The 14,930-nt window shown below is 46.1% G+C and overlaps 1 protein-coding gene across 1 annotated transcript in view; it reads right to left on the bottom strand.

Annotated features, from left to right (window-relative positions):
• COPZ1 (COPI coat complex subunit zeta 1) overlaps positions 1 to 14,930 on the bottom strand; it is a 29,003-nt gene that overhangs the window by 12,731 nt on the left and 1,342 nt on the right. The gene's annotated exons all lie outside the window — the stretch shown is intronic.

Raw genomic sequence — 14,930 nt, 5'->3', positions numbered from 1 at the left:
ACACACACACACACACACACACACACACACACACACACACACACACAGAGGCACACCAGTTCTCAATGCAGCTTAGTAAGACAGCCATCTTCCAAAAACTCTATGTCCTCCAGTTCTTCTGCTATACCTTAACTAACACTACCAATTAACTTCCAAGGACAAAAGCCAATCTGAATTTTGGGGGAGTTAAGCAGTGACAAAATGATCTATCTGAGAAACACTCTGGGGCCTAGAGTGAGTAAGCAAGAGGGGTAATTTTTTTTTTCCACTACCAAGAATCAAATAAGGAATCACAGCCTCAGTCTTAATGGTTCTTCAACTGTAAGTATATCACTTGCAAAAGCTGTGGTGGTCTGGTGCTCTCCTCTACCCCTGCAACTTTGAGAAAGCCAGCTAACTAGGAGAAGAAAAATTGCAGGAGGCTGAGGCAGGAGGATTGCTTAAGGCCAGTTCAAGACCAGCCTGGGAAACATAGGGAGACCCCCATCTCTACAAAAATAAAAAAATTAGCCAGGTGTGGTGGTGTGCATCTATAGTCCTGGCTACTCAGGAGGCTGAGGTGAGAGGATCTCTTTTTTGTTTGTTTGTTTGTTTGTTTGTTTTGAGAGGATCTCGAGCCCAGGAGTTTAAGACCACACCGAGCTATGACTGCGCCACTGCACTCCAGGCTGGGTGACAGAGTGAAACCCCATCTCTGATTGAATAGAAAAACCAAAAGTGAGGGGAGACAGTGATGTGTGCATGAGAGGTATTTGCAGCCTCACATTCCTTGACTTTCTTTTTTCTTTTTTTTTTTAAGAGAAAGGTGTCACTATATTGCTCAGGCTGGTCTCAAACTCCTAGGCTCAAACAATCCTCCCACCTAGGCCTCCCAAAGTGCTGAGATTACAAGTGTGAGCCACTGCGCCCAGCCTACATTCCTTGACCTTCTAATCAACATTACTTACCATTGATATCCCTTGTGCTATGAGACAAGGCTGTTGCTTTGCTACCTCTTTCCTGGCCTTATTTAAGAAACCCACAGTCCTCACAGGAGCCAAACACAAAAGTATGTGTTTGACAGAGATCCAAGAGTGGGGAGGAAAGAATCATTGCCAAGAACCCAGAAACTGCAGCCTCTACAAACATAAATTGTCTCATGAGTCTGCAGGAGGTTTATGGTTCCATGCAAAGAATCAACCCTGTTTGTGGGTGCAGAGAGGGGCAGGTAGTTCAGAATGGGAGTAAAAGGAACCCAGTCTTTTGACAACAAGCCGATGAGGAACATAAGCTTTCCCTACTTGAATTCTTGAGGACTGCAATTTTTGTTTTGTTCGCTGGTTTATCCCATTTGTCCAGAACAATGCCTGACACATACTAATGGAAGTTTAAGAATAAAGTTAAAATATCTTGATGCAGTATGCATCTAGGGGACTACTTATAATTAGACTTCCACATATAAGTGGATTTTCTGATGTGGCCACTTTGGGTGATATTACTACCAACTTTATCCCTCCTCTGATAAACACTCCTTAGAAATGCCCATCCTGTATACATAACACTCTGGAATAAACAAGGCATGAGTAACTCCTCTCTCAAATTAAAGAACTTCGTTGCCTAGTGGAGGGAAGTCCTCTAGAGTCTAGTCTTAAAAGGTCACAAGTAGAAGCAGCCCTCCTAACTCCTAATTCCTCACAGAAAGATCTTCCTGTAAAGCAGGCTCAGTTCTATAACAACTTGGGTCCTCAATTCCAAAAGGGAGACAACAATGGGAATGAGTTTTCTTAATGGAACAAAAGAAATCCAAAAGGAAGGAAATTTAGACAAAATCATTTTTTCCCACAACCTTTTCCTGGAATTCTTTGGCCCTGTTCCGCCATCCACATTCACAGCAACTTTAGAGAGCTGCCCATTAGTTTAAGCTGGGCATTAACCTGGCATAGGAAACTGGTTCTTGCAGCCATAGAGTTTGGCATCCCTAGAACCCAAAGAAAAGAAAAGCCCTAATGGCCACCAGCCAACTGGGAAAGTCAGTCAATGTCCTTTGTGGCCAACAGGGTGTGAGTGCCTACGACAGCCACACCAGCAAACAGAGAACATATCCCTGGGTTCTGCTCCTGGTTCTTTTCACTGGCTTCCTAGAAGACATTATCAAAGAAACCCCAAAAATAGAAACATTGGATCTTCCTGGGAAGAATAAGAGACAGGCTAAGGAAGACAAGGATAAAGACTAGATTTGACACAGAGCTTACTGGAGCTCTCAAAAGGGAAAGAAGGCATTACAGAAAAGGCTGGTCATTTCAGATTTCCAAAGGAGGAAGCACACTAAATAAAGCTGAGAATTTAGGCAGGAGCTTACATGCCGCTTCAATTCTCCATTCTGCTACAGCTGGAGCCAGCAGCTTCTTTACTTCTCCTGCCACCTCCTGACTGCAGCTGGTTCCACTTCAGCCTGGGGCTTTTACCTCTCAGGAGTGGGGAGGGTTATGCCATAAAACTAGCCAGTTTAAAGGCCCCAGAAGTCATTACTGATAATGTAATTTCATTTTAAGTTTTTGCAAAGGGCAAGTTTATAAATAACTCCTAGCTACTGAGAAATGGGCTTCCAGGACAATGGACTAGGCTTGACCTTGTAACACATTAAATGCTGACTGTTGAGAAAGACCTTATCAGCTTAGGGCCACATTGAAAGAATTTAAAAAGGTCTATTCTTCCCTCCCATTCCCAAAATGGGTAGCTGCTAGAAAGCTTTCGAGACAAAGTTCTGTGATGCACTGACTTTCAGAGAGCCACAGCCTGAGTGTATAACAGAACTTCACCTCAAATGCTAATCGTGCTTGGAAATGATGTATAGGCAGATTGTTTTTGTGGGAGGTTGGGTGACTTGGACAGATTTTCATGTATTTATGTTTTTATTATTAAGAAAACAAGAATGCTGTCCTGAAGACAGGTGAAACACCACAGAACAAGTAACTAGGCTGCTGCAAATGAATCTTTGATCTCAGGGGCTTTTTTTTTTTTTTTTTTGAGATGGAGTCTCAGTCTGTCGCCCAGGCTGGAGTGCAGTGGAGCAAACTAGGCTCACTGCAACCTCCGCCTCCCAGGTTCAAGCAATTCTCGTGCCTCAGCTTTCCGAGTAGCTGGGACTACAGGTGCACACCACCACGCCCAGCAAATTTTTGTATTTTTAGTAGAGACGGTGTTTCACCAAATTGGCCAGGCTGGTCTCGAACTCCTGATCTCATGATCTGCCTGCCTTGGCCTCCCAAACTGCTGAGATTACAGGCATGAGCCCCCGTGCTGGGCCTCAGTCAGGAGCTTCTAAAGCCTGGTGAAAAGCATCAACGTCTCCAAGAACCCTCTCCCCTAGCGCATAGAGGACTAGAGGGGAAGAGTCATTCCCAGTGCTGCCCCCTGTGGGCCTTCTTGGTGACCTGCAGCTTCCACAGGATTATAGTCATTAGCAAAAGTATTTTTCAAAGGCAGCTCTGGATAAAAGCTATTTGTGTGTCTTGTAGGACAAACTAGTAGAGATGGGCCCTGAAAAATAACTGAATTAAGTCTGTTCACAATGTATATAGTAAGAGAACCCTTTGGGGTAAGATCTTAGTAAGCCACCGGAAGACTAGGGGAATAGTGTTTGGGGAAGGTAGAGAGGATACCTGGGAACTATGATGAATTATTTGATTCATTTAGGGGAAAAAACCAAGAAGCCTTTATGGAGGGAATTACAGGATGCTAGCTACAGAGCTGAAAGAGCACAAATAAGAATCTGGAGGCCAGGCGCAGTGGCTCATGTCTGTAATCCTAGCACTTTCGGAAGCTTAGGCAGGAGGATCACTAAAGCCAGGAGTTCAAGACCAACCTGGGCAACATAGTGAGACCCTGTCTCTGCGAGAACTTAAAAAAAAAAAATGCCAGGCATGGTGGCATGCACCTGTAGTCTCAGCTACTCAGGAAGCTGAGGCAGGAGAATGGCTTGAGCCTGGGAGTTAAAGGTTGTAGAGAGCTGCAATTGCGCTACTGCACTCCAGCTACACAAAACAGTGAGAATGCCTCAAAAAAAAAGATGCTGACTGAGATCACCAAAAAGTTCTTCATTGTCTACTTTAAAAATAAATCCTTCCAGCCTGGTCAACATGGTGAAACCCCGTCTCCACCAAAATTGCAAAACTTAGCCGGGCGTGGTAACAGATGCCTGTAATCCCAGCTACTCAGGAGGCTGAGGCAGGAGAATCGCTTATATCCGGGAGGCAGAGGATGCAGTAAGCTGAGGTCGCACCACTGCACTCCAGCTTGGACAACAGAGCAAGATTCCATCTCAAAAAAAAAAAAAATCCTTAAGGCCATACCAAAAGGGGTTACCCTGATGTGGCAATGGGTCTTAATGAATTAAAAACTGTAGCAAGATTCTCTTCTCTCAATCCTGTTTACAAAGTAAAACTAAGATGGTAAAAACTAGAAGGAGAAATTCCTAGATACCACTCTCAGCTCCACATGGCTTAGTAGGTACACTTCCTGACTCTGTGCCAACATTCCTTTTTTTGTTAGAGTTTCACTTTGTTGTCCAGGCTGGGGTGCAGTGGCACCATCTTGACTCACTGGAACCTCCATCTCCCAGGTTCTAGCAATTCTTGTGCCTCAGCCTCCTCAGTAGCTGGGATTACAGGTGACTGCCATCATGCCAAGCTGATTTTTTGTATTTTAGTAGAGATGGGGTTTCACCATCTTGGCCAGGCTGGTCTCGAACTCCTGAACTCAGGCAATCTGCCTGTCTCGGCCTCCCAACATGCTAGTATTACAGGTGTGAGCCACTGCACCTGGTCTCTGTGCCAACTTTTTTTTTTTTTTTTTTTTGAGACGGAGTCTCGCCCTGTCGCCCGGGTTGGAGTGCAGTGGCACGATCTCGGCTCACTGCAAGCTCCGCCTCCCAGGTTCACACCATTCTCCTGCCTCAGCCTCCCCAGTAGCTGGGACTACAGGCACCCACCACTAAAACCAGCTAATGTTTTTGTATTTTTGTTTAGTAGAAATGAGGTTTCACCATATTAGCCAGGATGGTCTAGAGCTTCTGACCTCGTGATCCACCTGCCTCAGCCTCCCAAAGTGCTGGGATTACAGGTGTGAGCCACTGCGCTGGGCCTATGCCAACTTTTTTAAAATTAAAAGCTCCTCTGGGGTTAAGGGCTCCAATCTGCCAGCCACAATCCTATGGACTTCAGATGAAAAGAAAAGAAGAATTAGCTAAAGTCTTTGACAGGGAAGAGCAGTTTTTATGTATCAGATTTTTTTTTTCTTTTTTGAGACAGAGTGTTGCTCTGTTGCCCAGGCTGAAGTGCAGTGGCGTGATCTCGGCTCACTGCAGCCTCTGCCTCCCAAGTTCCAGCAATTCTCCTGCCTCAGCCTCTAAGGCAGCTGGGATTACAGGTGCTTGCCACCACACCCAGCTTATTTTTGTATTTTTAGTGGAGATGGGGTTTCACCATGTTGGCCAGGCTGGTCTTGAACTCCTGACCTCAGGTGATCTGCCCGCCTCGACCTCCCATAGTGCTTACAGGCATGAGCCACCGCGCACAGCCTATATCAGATTTATTAACATTATTATCATTTCTTGTCACCCAGGCTGGTGTGCAGTGGTGCCATCACAGGTGACTGCAGCCTCAACCTCCCAGGCTTAAGCAATCCTCTCCCTTCAGCCTCCCAAGTAGCTGGGACTACAGGTACATGCCACCACACCCTGCTAATTATTTCTGTATACAAACAAGATCAGATTCAAAAAGCACAGCTCAAGAAAGAGTGGGAGCCACTGGTACCACAGAATATTACCCAGTTGACATGAGACCAAATATTGGTTATAAAGAAAAAATTCAACACATGACTCAGGAAGAAATGACTGGAGGAAGAGACACCTACAATCTTCCTATCTGATACAGACCCAAAACATGTAAAGCACAGTCAACAAGAGTTTTGATATTACAGGAGAAAATGTCTCTAAACTCCTACAATCCATCTCACAGGGACAGGGTCTTGCTATGTTGCCCAAGCTGGACCTGAACTCCTGGGCTCAAGGTGTCCCGCCTCAGCCTTCCAAATAGCTAGGACTACAGGCATGCACCACCACGTCTGGCTACAATACTTGTATTATAATCAGAATCAGCCATTAACTCAAGTTTTCCCATTCTCTGAGATTCGGCTTCTTCATCAGAGAATGAGAGAGAGGCTTGATCTAGATCAGTTAAGGTTAATGCCTTTTTTGAGTTACAGCAGACCCCTTTGATACGCCAATTAAATCTATGGACCTTATTCCCAGCAAAATACATTCACAATTTTTTTTTTTTATTTCATGGCTAGGCATGATGGTTCCCACCTGTAATCCCAGCACTTTGGGAGGCCAATGAGGGGCAAATCTCTTGAGCTCAGGAGTTCGAGACCAGCCTGGGCAACATAGTGAAACCCTGTCTCTACTAAAAATACAAAAAATTAGCTGGGCATGGTGATGCATGCCTGTAATCTCAGCTATTCAGGAGGCTGAGGCATGAGAATTGCTTAAACCCCAGAGATGGAGGTTGCAGTGAGCCAAGATCATCGCACTACTGCACTCCAGCTTGGATGACAGAGCGAGACTGTCTCAAAAAATATACATATACATATATATAAAAATAATTTTTTTATGATTTCAAAGAGTTCATAGAGTCGAGTTTAGAATTAAATGAGATTCTCTCTGAATATAATAAGATGGTGTGGAGGGAGCAGGAAAAAGAGGGGAAATGAGTGATACTTTTGTAAATCACCCCCTCTACTCTACCTGGCACCCAGTAATGACTTCAATAAATGTGTGTGTGGCCTTCATAAATTAATAAATATGATTGAGAAAACTAACAGCCAGCAGGGGGAATAAAGGTCAGCAACCACGCCCCCTCCAGCTTTCTTTTTTTTTTCCTTACCTTTTTTTCATTTTAAGACCGAGTTTCATTCTTGTTGACCAGGCAGGAGGGCAACGGTGCAATCTCAGCTCACTGCAACCTCCACCTCCCAGGTTCAAGTGATTCTCCTGCCTCAGTCTCTCAAATAGCTGGCATTACAGGCACCCACTACCACACCTGGCTAATTTTGTATTTTTAGTAGACAAGGTTTTGCCATGTTGGTAAGGCTGGTCTCAAAACTCCTGACCTCAGGTGATCTGCCCACCTCAGCCTCCCAAAGTGCTGGGATTACATGCGTGAGCCTCCATGCCTGGCCACCTCCAGCTTTCAATGGCTGAATTTGGTGACTGTGAAATGGGCAGGACAAAGATAACCAAACCCTAAGCTTTTTAGGAATGCAAAGTCTCAGGTTCTTTCTCAAAACTCAGAAAGCCTGTCTGTTGGAGAATCTTTTTTTTTTGAGATGGGGTCTCACTGTCGCCCAAGCTGGAGTGCAGTGGCTCACTGCAACCTGTCTCCCAGGTTCACGCCATTCTCCTGCCTCAACCTCCTGAGTAGCTGGGATTACAGGCACACGCCACCAGCCCGGCCAATTTTTGTTATTTTTGGTAGAGACAGGGTTTCACCATGTTGGTCAGGCTGGTCTCCAACTCCTGACCTCGTGATCCGCCCACCTCGGCCTCCCAAAGTGCTGGGATTACAGACGTGAGCCACCACACCCGGACTTGCTGGAGAATTTTTTACCCAGGGGTCACATAGTTCCTAATTCTTCAACTATCATGGAAGTGAAAGAATCACAGAAATGAGGGACAAAGCAGTACTGCTGGGAAGAGAGATGAACTGAATAAGGAGAAATCAGACTGAACTCCAGACCTGAGGCCTGAGAGCACCATTAGAACATTTTGCCTTCTCAGTTTGGTAATCCAGGGGCCCTCACTTAAGTATCACTCAGAAAAGGAAAAAAATCAAACAGGGCTAGATGCATTCCTGATGAGTCCTCGGTCATGATTTGTATCATGATTTATCCCCCTACAGCCGTCTGCTTTTGCTTCTGAAAACAAAAAGCTAGTCTCTGAAAGACTGAATTGACAGCCTCTATGTTATCTTTCAGTCTATTTATGCCCCCAAATCAACCCCTAAAGGAGAACTACTCTATTCTCCTCTGGTTTTAGTCTCCCTCTAAAATTACACAACAGAAAAGGAGTTGCAGAAAATTAGTTGACCGAGCTATCCAGCGCAATTGGATATGGATGGGATATCTGCATTGAGAGTGAGAAAATAGGCTGGGCGCAGTGGCTCATGCCTGTAATCCCAGCACTTTGGGAGGCCGAGATGGGTGGATCACAAGGTCAGAAGTTCGAGGCCAGCTTGGTCAACATGGTGAAACCCCGTCTCTACTAAAAAAAAAAAAAAAAATCAGCCAGGCATGGTGGCGGGCGCCTGTAATCCCAGCTACTCAGGAGGCGGAGGAAGGAGAATCGCTTGAACCTGGAAGGTGGAGGTTGTAGTGAGCCAAGATCGTGCCATTGCATTCCAGCCTGGGCAACAAGAGCAAGACTCCGTCTCAAAAAAAAAAAGAGAGTGAGAAAATAAAAAGACGAATAAAAAAGCAGGCTTCATCTGCAGCATATATAACTTAGGTTACACAACAGGAAGGACTTCCTGAAGAGATAGGTGTGGTCAAACACCAGAAGAGGTGACACAGGCTAGGGAATGTAAGGCCAGGAGAGATCCCCCTAATAATCTGATGTAAGGAAACCTATTCTGCCCAGAAACAGGAAGGACAGAATGTGAGAGGGCCCTTGTAAGCACAAGCATCTTACAAGTGCATGGACTCATTCTCCCAATCCATCTTCATCAGCTGTCCCCTGGGCACTCTGTCTTTCCTCTTCCTAATTACTCCAGCACAAGTGGGTACATAGGTACTGATTCTTTATCCCTGCTCCATCTAATTTGCTCCTCTAGTTTCCCTTTCCACAACCTGTTTTCTTGTCAACATCCAGACTCTAACCAAGTCATGTCAATGGAGTAAAGTAAGAAACAGCAGCAAGTATCTAGATAAAAAAGACCCTAAACCTGCTACTAGGCTCCCTCAAATACCTGGATAATTGCATTCATCCTCAGCCTCCCAAGGCTGACCTAGCCTCTCAAGGGTCTGGTTTTCTTCACATGGAGGCCCCCTCCTCCTCTTCTGACCATGTGACAGCTCCCCTAGATCTTTGATATAATTTATACCTTGCCAGGGACCAACTCTTTCCCACCACTGTGAAGGAGAGGGAAAAAAATATATAAATACGTCGGAAATCTATAACAAGGTCTTCTTGGAGGGCAAGACATGGGGAGAGTTAGAAGCAGCATCAATTGCTCTTTGGGGGTTTTAGTTCAAGCTAAGGTCTGCTTCCAGCAATCAACCATTAAAACAAGCCGGCCAGAGTAACAGCACAGTTTATTCTGATCATTTAATTTGAAGTGTCAATAAATTAAACTTCAATCAATTAAACTAGGTGTGCAATAACCCAGATGGACACCCCGACACCAACATAATCACAATAAAAATTTTTATTGCTGCCAGGGACCTCACCGGGGGCAGTGCTGGCACTGCTCGCGCCCTAGCTGAGAAATATATCTCCACAGCACAGGAAAGAGGAGATTGCTTCTCCTAACGAAATGGAGGGGCCAGGCACCAGCAAGGACGCAGCTGGGAGAGGGGCACAAGGGACTGCCAGGAACGAGATGGGAGTGCTTTAGGGGCTTAATGTAATTGATACCTTTGCCCAGAGCAGGGGGAGGGGGGCATTTAGGCCAAGTACCTCTACTGTTAGTGCCAAAGGAATTTAACAAAAGCCCCATTAAGATGATTCAGGAAGCGAAGGCCAAGGAGCAATATCAACCTTTAAAGTCATTGACGTATTCTGCATAGTTTCCTCCTCCATATATACTCATATCCTTGTGCACTTTGGATGGCCTGATTTTTGAATGAGGCTTAGAATTTGGGATTTGGTCATGGTTTTAAAATACTAAGGTAAAAGAAATTACAGAATTAGAAGTCTAGTCTGTAAAGCACTGGAGAAGCACTCTGAAAGCGAATCCAGAGAGGATTAGGAAAAATAAAACCTATGCACAAAGATTTAAAGATCTAAACCAATAAAGAATTCAGTTTTTTTGTTTGTTTGTTTTTTGAGATAAAGTTTCACTTTTTGCCCAGGCAATGGCCCTTGGCTCACTGCAACCTCCACCTCCCAGGTTCAAGCGATTCTCCTGCCTCAGCCTCCCGTGTAGCTGGGGATTACAGGCGCATGCCACCAGGCTCAGCTAATTTTTGTATTTTTAGTACAGACGGGGTTTCACCATGTTGGTCAGGCTGGTCTTGAACTCCTGACCTCAGGTGATCCACTCACCTCGGGATTACAGGCGTGAGCCACCAAGCCCAGCCCAGTAATTCAGCTTTAAAGAAAAAAGTAGAGGGAAGGAGGAAGGGGAAATCCTTATCTTTAAGATTCCATAGGTTATTTTTTTTTTTTTTTTTTTTTTTTTTTTGAGACGGAGTCTTGCTCTGTCGCCCGGGCTGGAGTGCTGTGGCCGGATCTCAGCTCACTGCAAGCTCCGCCTCCCGGGTTTACGCCATTCTCCTGCCTCAGCCTCCGGAGTAGCTGGGACTACAGGCGCCCGCCACCTCGCCCGGCTAGTTTTTTGTATTTTTAGTAGAGACGGGGTTTCACCATGTTAGCCAGGATGGTCTCGATCTCCTGACCTCGTGATCCGCCCGTCTCGGCCTCCCAAAGTGCTGGGATTACAGGCTTGAGCCACCGCGCCCGGCTTCCATAGGTTATTAATGGAGAATGGTGACCTGCAGAGATCCTCTCCATTTGCAACTCAAAAAGGGAGACCCAGCAGAAACAGCAAGAGAGAAGAAGCCAAGTCCAAGGATGTAGGCTGAGATCACTATTATTAAGTACTGGGAACTAAAAGAGATGAAAGGGTCTCCTTCCTTAGAGCCTAAGGAAACCCAAGAGAGATTCGACAAATCTGCTTGAAAGCTAGAGCTGGATTACTTAATTCAAGAAAGAAATGTGACCCATTGTAAAGTACCTAAATGAAGGGAACTTATTGTTATTTAGAAATTCCACAATCAATGCAAACTTTGATCAACAGTTCTTCTTGACCCCCTGTATCTTACCCGTCCCTTTTTCTCAACATCCTGCAGCTATGTATGTACCTTGCAGAGGTAAGGACAGAAGAATATGCTTTGATCAGATTGTCCCTAACAGCATTACATAGGTTTCCCATAACAAAGAATCAGTGTGGTTTTAAAAGCAAAGTCCAGGGTTACCTGACCAAGTTAGCAGTAATCTGTCAATGCAGCCTATTAGGCATAGATTAAAGCAGAAGAATAAGGTAGAAGCAGACTGAAACAGACTTCACTGAGGAAGCAGAGACAGAGAACTAAGGGAAGAGAAATGTGACAGAGAGACTTTTTCTTTTTTTTTTTTTTTGAGACGGACTCTTGCTCTGTCGCCTAGGCTGGAGTGCAGTGACACAATCTCGGTTCACTGCAACCTCTGCCTCCCAGGTTTAAGTGATTCTCTTGCCTCAGCTTCCTAAGTAGCTGGGATTACAGGCGTCTGCCACTACGCCCGGCTAAGTTTTGTATTTTTAGTAGAGACCAGGTTTCCCCATGTTGGTCAGGCTGGTCTCGAACTCCTGACCTCGTGATCCGCCCACCTCAGCCTCCCAAAGTGCTGGGATTACAGGTGTGAGCCACCGTGCCCGGCTTTTTTTTTTTTTTTTTTTGAGATGGAGTCTCACACTGTTGCCCGGGCTGGAGTGCAGTGGCACGATCTTAGCTCACTGCAACCTCTGCCTCCCAGGTTCAAGCAATTCTCCTGCTTCAGTCTCCCAGGTAGCTGGGACTACAGGCACACACCACCATGCCCAGTTAATTTTTGTATTTTTAGTAGAGACAGGGTCTCACTATGTTGGCCAGGATGGTCTCCATCTCTTGACCTCGTGATCTACCTGCCTCGGCCTCCCAAAGTGCTGGGATTACAGGCATGAACCACTGCACTGCGCCTGACAGAGATACTTTCACATATAACTCCCCCAACTTACCCACTACACACAGGCCCACTGTTAAAAGGGCTCTCCAAGTATTATCTTCCTCATTCCTTCACCTTTAAACAGGCTCCCTTCTAAATACACGCAGGTAAGTCTAAAAACTTCCAAAGAGGCCGGGCGCGGTGGCTCAAGCCTGTAATCCCAGCACTTTGGGAGGCCGAGGCGGGTGGATCATGAGGTCAGGATATCAAGACCATCCGGGTTAACACGGTGAAACCCCGTCTCTACTAAAAAATACAAAAAACTAGCCGGGCGAGGTGGCGGGCGCCTGTAGTCCCAGCTACTTGGGAGGCTGAGGCAGGAGAATGGCGTGAATCTGGGAGGCGCAGCCTGCAGTGAGCTGAGATCCGGCCATTGCACTCCAGCCTGGGCAACAGAGCGACACTCCGTCTCAAAAAATAAATAAATAAACAAATAAAAACTTCCGCCGGGCACGGTGGCTCAAGCCTGTAATCCCAGCACTTTGGGAGGCCGAGACGGGCGGATCACCAGGTCAGGAGTTCGAGACCATCCTGACTAACATGGTGAAACCCCGTCTCTACTAAAAAATACAAAAAACTAGCCGAGCGAGGTGGCGGGCGCCTGTAGTCCCAGCTACTCGGGAGGCTGAGGCAGGAGAATGGCGTAAATCCGGGAGGCGGAGCTTGCAGTGAGCTGAGATCCGGCCACTGCACTCCAGCCTGAGCGACAAAGCGAGACTCCGTCTCTAAAAAAAAAAAAAAAAAAAAACTTCCAAAGAAACCAATTCCCTAGAATCTATCCTAGTCTGTTAATTGGGTTTGGGGACAGGTTTTTTATTCTTATTTTTTTAGCGACTGGGTCTGGCTTTGTCACCCAGGCTGGAGTGCAGTGGCACAATCATACCTCACTGCAGCCTCAAACTTCTGGGCTCAAGAGATCCTCCTGCCTCAGCCTCTCATAGTGCTGGGATTACAGGCGTGAGCCACTGCACTTAATCTCTTACTTAAGAATACCTGCTGCTAAAAAAAAAAAAAAAAAAAAAAAAAAAAAAAAAAAAAAAAAGAATACCTGCTGCTGGTGGCCAGGCACAGTGGCTCACATCTGTAATCCCAGCACTGTGGGAGGCTGAGGCAGGCGGATCACGAGGTCAGGAGATCAAGACCATCCTGGCTAGCATGGTGAAACCCCATCTCTACTAAAACTACAAAAAATTATCTGGGTACGGTGGCGGGTGCCTGTAGTCCCAGCTACTCGGGAGGCTGAGGCAGGAGAATGGCCTGAACCTGGGAGGCGAAGCTTGCAGTGAGCTGAGATCACGCCACTGCACTCCAGCCTGGGCGACAGAGTGAGACTCTGTCTCAAAAAAAAAATAAAAAACAGAATACTTGCTGCTGGGCACAGTGGCTCACTCCTGTAATCCTAGCATTTTAGGAGGCTGAGGCAGGCAGACTGCCTGAGCTCAAGAGTTCAAGACCAGCCTGGGCAACACAGTGAAACCGTCTCTACTAAAACACAAAAAAATTAGCCAGGCGTGGCAGTGCGCGCCTGTAGTCCCAGCTACTCAGGAGGCTCAGGCAGGAGAAATTGCTTCAACCCAGGAGGCAGTGAGCTGAGATCACACCACTGCACTCCAGCCTGGATGACACAGCGAGACTGTCTCCAAAAAAAAAAAAAATACTTGCTAACTGGCCAGGTGCACTGGCTCACACCTGTAATCCCAGCACTTTGGGAGGCCAAGGCAGCAGATCACTTGAGGTCAGGAGTTCAAGACCAGACCAGCCTGACAAACATGGTGAAACGGTCTCTACTGAAAATACAAAAATTAGCTGGGCATGGTGGTGCGTGCCTGTAATTCCAGCTACTCGGGAGGCTGAAGCACGAGAACTGCTTGATTCTGGAAGACGGAGGTTGCAGTTAGCCAAGACAGTACCACTGCACTCCTGCCTGAGTAACACAGCCAGACTCTATCTCAAAAAAAAAAAAAAAAAGAATATTTGTTAACTGCCTGGTACAGAAAATATTTAAAACTACTCAGATTTTAAGCTTTTTACCTATATTTGACCAACCGACATAAGGAATTATCTGTCTTTAACAGTCTGAAAGAGAGGAATTAAAAACTGTTATTCTTTTATCTGACAAGGATTTGAATATGTATGCGTAGGAGATCTAAAGGAAAATAAAAGACAAGCTTCTTTGGAAAGAGGCCTGGAGTTCAAGCCAATTAAGGAAGGAGGCTGGTAGTTAAATTCCTACATTATACTACCTATCTACCTACACACACACACACACACACACACACACACACACACCCCTCCAAATCGCAAAATAGGGCACTTTTGAGAGAAATTATCTGGTCCAGTTCTAAATAAGGGGTAACAGGTATTTTATTTGTTAGAACAAGCATAAAGCATCATATGGACAAGAGGGCTAATACACCCCTTGTAGCGACTACAATTCTCTTGTAACCAGAAAGGGAGAAATTAGCATCCTAGATCATACAGTGAGAATCCCTGGCCAGGTGCGGTGACTCACGCCTGTAATCCCAGCACTTTGGGAGGCCAAGGCGGGCGGATTATGAGGTCAGGAGATCAAGACCATCCTGGCTAACACGGTGAAACCCCGTCTCTACTAAAAAATACAAAAAATTGGCCGGGCGCGGTGGCTCAAGCAAGCCTGTAATCCCAGCACTTTGGGAGGCTGAGACGGGCGGATCACGAGGTCAAGAGATCGAGACCATCCTGGCTAACACGGTGAAACCCTGTCTCTACTAAAAAAAATACAAAAAACTAGCCGGGCGAGGCGACGGGCGCCTGTAGTCCCAGCTACTCCGGAGGCTGAGGCAGGAGAATGGCGTAAACCCGGGAGGCGGAGCTTGCAGTGAGCTGAGATCCGGCCACTGCACTCCAGCCTGGGCAACAGAGCGAGACTGTCTCCAAAAAAAAAAAAAAAAAA

This window comes from Piliocolobus tephrosceles, chromosome 10, assembly GCF_002776525.5.
Source record: "Piliocolobus tephrosceles isolate RC106 chromosome 10, ASM277652v3, whole genome shotgun sequence".
NCBI classification, from domain to species: Eukaryota; Metazoa; Chordata; class Mammalia; order Primates; family Cercopithecidae; genus Piliocolobus; species Piliocolobus tephrosceles.
Note: the sequence above shows the minus strand (reverse complement) of the source record. Positions and strands in the feature narration are given on the sequence as shown.